This window comes from Narcine bancroftii, chromosome 14 (genome assembly GCF_036971445.1).
Source record: "Narcine bancroftii isolate sNarBan1 chromosome 14, sNarBan1.hap1, whole genome shotgun sequence".
In the NCBI taxonomy this organism is placed as follows: Eukaryota; Metazoa; Chordata; class Chondrichthyes; order Torpediniformes; family Narcinidae; genus Narcine; species Narcine bancroftii.
Window position 1 is genome coordinate 55,514,647 of NC_091482.1, and position 7,923 is coordinate 55,522,569.

General features: G+C 37.9%; 1 long non-coding RNA gene across 1 annotated transcript; it reads right to left on the reverse strand.

The window, feature by feature from the left end:
- Window positions 1–220: 220 nt before the first annotated feature.
- Window positions 221–6,692, reverse strand: LOC138749605 (uncharacterized). The gene is made up of 3 exons (XR_011348765.1): window positions 6,609–6,692; window positions 5,783–5,857; window positions 221–708 (listed from the first exon to the last, which is right to left on the reverse strand). It is a non-coding gene; the product is annotated as an uncharacterized lncRNA (long non-coding RNA).
- Between the last annotated feature and the right edge of the window lie 1,231 nt (window positions 6,693–7,923).

The window sequence follows — 7,923 nt, forward strand, 5'->3', positions numbered from 1 at the left end:
CGGACACGGGGAGAACATAAAAACTCTTTATAGACAGCGTTAGGTTTGAACTCTATGAGTGATCTGCTAACTGCTGCACTCACCCTGCTGCTCTTATAGTGGCTACTGGTAGAAAGCCAAGAAACCTTTTGACAAATTAAATCCAAAATCCTTTCACCATCAAGTGATGGAAAATCAGGTTTTATTTTCAGAAGTGAGTACAAGAATGAACATTCTGGGGTTATTTCAGCTGATTCTAGACCACGAGATCAGAGAATGAGGTGTGGACATTTTTTTCACACTCCATTCGGAGAACAGAAGAGTAGTGATTATCAATGGGCACTCTTTAGGTACCCATGTCTTTCCAGGCAGTAGGTTGACTATGGTGTTCAACAGTTTCATGCACAGTAGTTTACAGGCTTCTTTTGTTCTCAGAACCGAAGGGAGAGCTCCATGCTTCTGGTTTCTCAGTGTTTTATCAACCCTGTGCTTCCTCTCTTTGCTTCCTTTTAAGCCTGCAGACCAGTACCAGCAACTTGCTGGATCTATCCTAATAACGACTTGCACAGTCTTCCAACCTCTCCTTCAGTGTATTTTCTGGCTTGCAACTGCTATTGAGCTTGGTACCTATTATATCTGTTTAAGATTTTGAATAAAAATATAATCTCCGATGATGTTCTACTTCATGTGACAATATTTCTGGTTGTACAGTGGCGAGAAGAGTTTGGCCTAGAAATATAAAAGTGAAGATTTGTTGTGAGTTGCATGAAGATACACACATACAGATTAAGTATTGGATGAAGCCCCATTGATCCTGTCTGTCTATTCTACCATTCATCGGATCATAGCTGATCTGACAGTACCCAACAACTCCACACTCCCTCTTAACTCTACTAACCTGTCATCCATTTGCTTATCCTGGTTATCCCGTCCTTAAAAATAATCCAATACTATGCTTTCACTACTCTTTGAGGAAGAGAGATCCAAAGACTCACAACATTCTGAATGGATAAAGAAACCCCACATTTTTGTATTAATTATTTTTAAACAATGACCTCTTGATCTACAAATTGGATCCTCTGTCTCCACCTGTCAAGGCACCTCTTGATCTTCTGTATTTCAGTTGTTATCTATGGTTCTCTGCACCCTGTATGAATGGAGGAGCTCAGACATTGCACAATGGAATGCAACTGCAAGGAGCGCACAGGTGGACATGACAGTGGTCATTTTCATTCAAATATGCATTTTTTACCATTTACATGTCAAACCTTTACACACTCTGAGGCCTACAGTGGCATAACTTAAAGGGCTCTATCCTCAAAAAGGACAGATTCTAAGGCAAAGTTTTATTAGCTCTCCTTTATGATCTTCAGACCAATTCTACAGGCTAACCCATTCCGTCATCACCTATCCAAGCTGGATGCACTTTCTCAACTCAATCTAAATCCCCTGCTCTGCCAACCCAACAAAAAGAGCATCCACCCTGATTTTCTGCTCCAACCCACACATCCCCACCCTCCCTTCCAGCCATTATTGACCTATTCCCATGACCACTAAATCACATCCACGTGCTGCTAAATTTACTCCTCACCTAACTTCCAAGGAACACCTCACCCAGACTACCAAACTTTTCTCCCATTGACAATGCCCAGCGAACAGCCCTCAACCTCTCACTATGGCTAATCTCCCCTCCTCAGACCTGTTCCCTTCTCCTGGACAGACCTGACTTTGTGTTCCTACTTCGCAACGGCCTCGTGTTCTTCCGCTTCTCCCATCAGGCGATTGATTGCTCAATTCGTCTCTGGATTTAGTAAGTGTTCATTTCTGTCAGCTTTCATGAATTAAGGTCAGTGTCATTTACATGTAAAAATTAAGTGATGCAACCATTGTGCTGAGCAGCTCATATTAACCCCTTGGCTGACAGATGGTTATTTTTCACAACTCTGTAGCATTGCTTTGTTAAAACAGGACTTCAAAAATTATTTCAAATGCATTGGGACTTTAAAAACTCTGAATCATATTATTTGATCTTACAAAGACATCCTTGCAGGTAAATCAAAATAGATTATATAACTGTTTAATCCAGAAATCTATGACTTTACTTGCAAATTTAAATTAATACTGGCATCATATGGCACCCCTTGATATTAGTTGTATACAGACCAATAGTTATAAATAAGAAAAATAAACATTCTTATTATTTTAATTCTGAAGGGCCACAGAGAACAGAACAAATTCTTGGAAGATAGCCCTCTAGTGACACAGTGTTAATTAATACAGCAAACTCCAAATACTTCAAATTATTGAATCTACATGCCATAAAGGTTTAGCAGTTTTAAACTTTAATAAACTTTTATCTAATTTGCAAAGTTAATCTTTAAAATAATCAATAATTATATTCAGTTAATGCACTAATTGTTAATATCCTTGCAAAACAAATATTTGCCAACAGTATATATTTGCCAAGTTTTACTGTGGATTTATCTCACTTATTATTTAGGTGAGTCAAGATAAATTGTTTATCATTTCTGAAAGATTATACGGTCTACCTTCCCAAGGACACTCGACCGTTTTGTTTCTAACTTAGCTGCCTGACAAGTTGACTCTATTATTTCCTATTTTTCTAGTGCCCAAGGCAGGCTCTCTGAACTGAAATTATTCTGCCAGGAGCTATTTTACAAGGAAGTTACTTCATTTCCATCTTTTGTGTTGTGTTGAATGCAGACGTCGCTCTTTCAGCAATATTCAGCCCCTTAAACTCCCATCTCCAGCCTTACATAAATATACACCCCTTCTCAGACCATAATTCATGTCAAGCCTAGAAAAATAGTTCTATTCTTTGCGATGCCAACAGCTGCACACACTCACCTCTGAGATTCCTTATCTTTAAGTTTCCATTTGTCTCTGTGCTCCACCAACATTTCCAATAAAGCATCTTATAAAATTCTTCTTTATGCAAGTTGAACTGGGTTCACAAGTTTGATCTTGTGCAGATGCATCCGATCAACAGGGAACACCAGTAAGAATTGGCTTGGCAAAGGAGAATACAATCAGCTATGATTCTAACCCATAGAGTTTATACTGGAAAACCAAGCTGATAATAATTCCAGGAAAAAAAAAATAACTGAAGGTCAGATCCCTGTTCATAGGAACAAAAACTTTAGGAATGTTTAATTTGAAAATAAAGATTGCAAGTAAGAAAATTCACCGTATTGAAAGGCCTCACTTAAATGCAAAAATAAATAAAGTTTGGCAAAGACAATGAATATTTCTTGGCAGCTGTTTGAGCCAAGTAGAGGACCTTCTGTGCTTCCATTGGGAAGTAACTGACCTTTGTTCACTGGTGCTAGGGGTATGTGATACAGTCAGAACTCAGTGGTCTAAGATGTTTGGCACCCATCTTGGTGAAGGCGCTAAAAGTGTGATAATATGCAGGTGGACATGATACACGTGAGTGCAACTTGTGGCTTTTATCCTTATTTAGTAATATTGATAAGATATTGAAACTTCCCTTATTGCCTTTTGAGCTTTTGACCTGGACATTTAACTCCCTTTATATTTTCAATTGTATATCACTTGTTAAATTCAGCATGGATTCTGGTGACTAAGGAAGTGTGTGTGTGTGTGTGTGTGTGTGTGTGTGTGTGTGTGTGTGTGTGTGTGTGTGTGTGTGTGTGTGTGTGTGTGTGTGTGTGTGTGTGTGTGTGTGTGTGTGTGTGTGTGTGTGTGTGTGTGTGTGTGTGTGTGTGTGTGTGTGAGAGAGAGAGAGGCAAGTTTGTTTGAAATAGCAGAGGAAATGGGGAAGAGATGTTAAAAGATAGATTTAAATAATTATAGTGAAGTGAGAATGGACTTGAATTCTTCCTCCTGTATTTTGAATTATCAATTCGTATGTAATAATTTTCTAAAATTGTCCAAATCATCTTTTCTGCCTGTATATTTTATATTGCCATTTTATATTTATTAACCAGATTCCACACATTGTAAATGATCTATTCACATTCATGAATGTAACTTGGTCTAGTGAAATTGAGTCCTTTTACTGACTGCCAGCAGGGTGATGTCGCAGAGCTTTGCTTTACCATTCCTCACCCATTAAACAGGCCACGATACATAGAGCTTATGTGGAAGAAAAAAAATCTGTCCTGATTATCAGATGAACAAAAATTATGTGTTCACTTTAAATGAACTCTTGTAAAGCACAATTCTGTAATGAGAGGGTGCCAGATGTCAACCTGCAATCTACAGTACATGCCAAGATATACTTATGTCATCTTTATGGATTTGGAGTCTAATAGGACTGCTGTATGAAGCTGTCAGAGTTGAAAATAACAGCCTGGCATTCACAGTTTTCCTTAACTCTTCATGATGCACTTTTCAGAAGACATAAAAGAAATCATGATCAGGGTTTGGCTGTACCTGTACCTGCTCATTCCATGAGGTAGTGTTACAGTTTGGTTGTGCCAATAGAAACATGTATGCCAGGGGGATGGATAAGGAGAGATTTCACCGTTGACCCTTTAAATTGAGCCACAGCTTCAACAGAGTGATTCGTAACAGTAAAGAAAACAACCAGTCTCTGCAAGACAAACTGAAAGATGTCAAGCCCAAGGCAACTGTGATTCTTTTACTAATCCCATTTACTTTATATTGGGTCATTTTCTGAATTAAGTATTCATTATTGTTCTTAATTATTAATGATTTGTGATCTATGATCAATTATTTGTCAGTTATCAGTTGCTGTAACTTTCCTTGAACACCCAGGACTTAAATAATATATCATGTAATTATGCTTGTGTATATAATTAGCAAATAATATAACAAATAGGGAATCTGAAGGGTTTAGAATAAAGATTCATAACTTTTTATGGATTTTGATATTTATCAAGATGCAAACATTTATTTTGTTTCAACTTATATAATGAAATAGTTATTCCTGACTTGAAACTAATTACTTTATTCCATAACTAAAGTTCACTTTAATTAATGTTGTGTTCGGGTAATGATAATATCCCGCATTATTAGCAGAGGGCTCCAATCTCACGGAACACTTACTGACCTGCGTCGCTGTCTGAGAAATATATTACACTTTCAGGCACTGGGAGCAGATGCCCATTAAGAAAATAGAACTAATGATATCAAACTACTTCACAGCTTGTTTTGAGGGCTGACAAAGCTGTCATCCACATAATCTAAGAGGCTATCGTAGCATCTTCAGAAAGCCATACCACTATACCATTTCAGACCAATTTCCTAATAATGGACCTGTCATAAATTCTAAAAGGCAACAGGACAGTGAGTACTGGTGTAATTGCTAGGACTTGGCTACAACCATGAAGACATGATAAATATAAAAGAAAATGGTTGTCACTTTGGGCCCAGACCCTATTACATAGTGGTAATTTTAGTAGCTTCAGCATCCTACATCATCCCTTGTTGTGAAGTGATGCCTTTTTTATTTGCTGCAAGATTGAGTTGCATGTCATCTGATGTCCTTTAAAAAGACATTGTTTGCTCCACAAGAGTTTTTTTTAAACTTTATTCTGTAGCTTTGGAAAATGTCTAAAATTCATTCTAATCCAGTATTATTTGGCTATCAGCGTTGTTTACATGTTTTGACATTTCATTATTTATTCCAATTTACTTTACAGAGAATGGATTTGCCTGGATTATTACAGCAAAATTAAAGGACATCTCTATTAGTTAAATGGAAGGAACAAAGGGAATGTGTAGTCTGTCTCCACCTGAGTCATAAAACCAACAATGCACCCCCCCCCCCACCCCCTGATAGATCTTCACTTACCTCAGCTACTCTAAGAATTCTGCTTCAATTCTCAATGATATGCCTCAGGGCTTTGTTACTTGTATCCAGGTATAACTGGAGATAAATTGAAACAATATGTTAACTATATCAGTACTTACAGTTACGGGAAAGATTCACATTTATATAGCACTTTTATGTACTTTCACGACCTACCAAAACATGAGGGCAACATAGGAAAGACAATTTGTGTTTAACCAACCTCCCACAAAGAAACCGATCTACTTTTGTGATATTTATCAGAAAGTAATAGTGGATATACCTTTACTCTCCTTTGGAAGAGTGCCCTTTTCATTCCAGTTGCAATTCAATATGCAAAGATATACACACTACTACTAATTATAAGGTGGCTGAATACACACACAATATCAGGGTGGTTTTAACTACATTGAAATACAATTATCTGATATGGAACATTGTGAAATCCAAGTTAATTCTATGCGAAATGCTATGCAAAATCATAATTATTGGTGATTGCATTTCATCTATTCCGAATTGCCAGAATTGCCAAATACAATTGGATAGGTAACATCTTAAATCCCTTAAATAATTTTTGGGATATTTTACAATGTCCATAAAAATGTGAGAACGTTTATTATATGTCACTCCAATTAACTGTATTAATTGTGTTCCACAAAAAGCTGACCCGTTGAGCACAAAGGATGACGATTATATGCTGTTTCCGCTCTGAGAATTGCAACTTGCAATCGGCACATGCTGTATTACTTCAATAGTGATTTATGATAATTGGTCTATAGTGATTAGATTATTGATAGACCGATCTTTTCTTAAGCCAAGCTCTAATTACCTCTTAAAGTTCACAGGTAACTTTATCAATGTCTCTAAAGTCTTTGCTTTCAAACCCTGCATTAACAATGTGCACTTGGGTTTATGGTGTAATTGTGCTACCATGGGATGCAGACGTTTGGGTCTCTTACACCAATAATTGTGAGGTGAAAATGACTAATAATCAGTTTAAGCATTGGATACATATCTCATAGTGTCACTGCAGTCATTAAAGCCATTTCCTGGGTCAATACTGTCTCAACTGAAAGTCAATGCTTGGTCTTAATGTCATGAGCCCTCCTTTATCAGACGTTCGTCTAAGACGTATAAGAGTTAGTTCAACACTGAAGACGCAGATGCAGAACAGATGTATTGAAATAAATGGAGGTATTTTAACAGTCCCGCCATTAGCTGGAAAACTGAACCATTGCACAGAGTGAGGCAGTCTAATAATACGCGCAAATGTCCTGAACTTAATTCTTTTGCTCCTGAACCACAGGGATTTGGAACAATATATTATGGAGCCATTAATCCTTGGTATTGGGAATTTTTCCAGTAGAATTTAATGAAATATTAAGTTGAGGAACTGCATTCCATTTGTAATGTGTTTTCTTGTGTCAAAAACAAAATCCCATCCATGAGGTTAATGCATGATGTCCCATTTAGTGTTCCACTGCGAGCTAAGAAGCATCAGTGGGAGCAAATGGTCAATGTTTGAGGGTGGTTGACCATATTTGTTTTCCTCCTAGATGCTTGTTCCTCCAGCAGATTCTTTTCTCCCAGATTCCAGCATCTGCGGTCTCTCGGGCATCCGTCCCGTGATGTGTCTTTCTCTGCACTCAAGTTGCTCTCTGTCATGTCTCCCGAGGAAGCAGTGGCCAAGAGAACTGGGGAGAAAACTAGAATGTTTAGTTATCAGTTTCTGTGCTGTGAGCTCATTATTTAGACATAACATGCCGTTTCAGACCACATGTCCATGCCGTCAAATTTACATCCAATTAACCTACGCCCCGAGTATGTTTTGAATGGTGGGAGGAAACTGGAGTCCCCTGGCAAAATCCCACACAGACACAGAGACTCCTTACAGACACTCCTTACAGAGTGCGGGATTCGAAGCCCTCTCCAGTCCCTATTGCTGGGACTGCTAAGTAACCGCTATGCCATCTGTGCGGCCCCATAAGAGCAAAAAGTAGGTAAAAATAATCTTAAAATCATCCAGACCACCAACCAATTGAAATGTCTTTGGATTTGTGGTGAGTTAACTGAGAAATACAAACCAGGGTAAAAATAGCCTTTATGGATTTAAATATGAACTGGGCCGGTTTGCTGTGGAATTA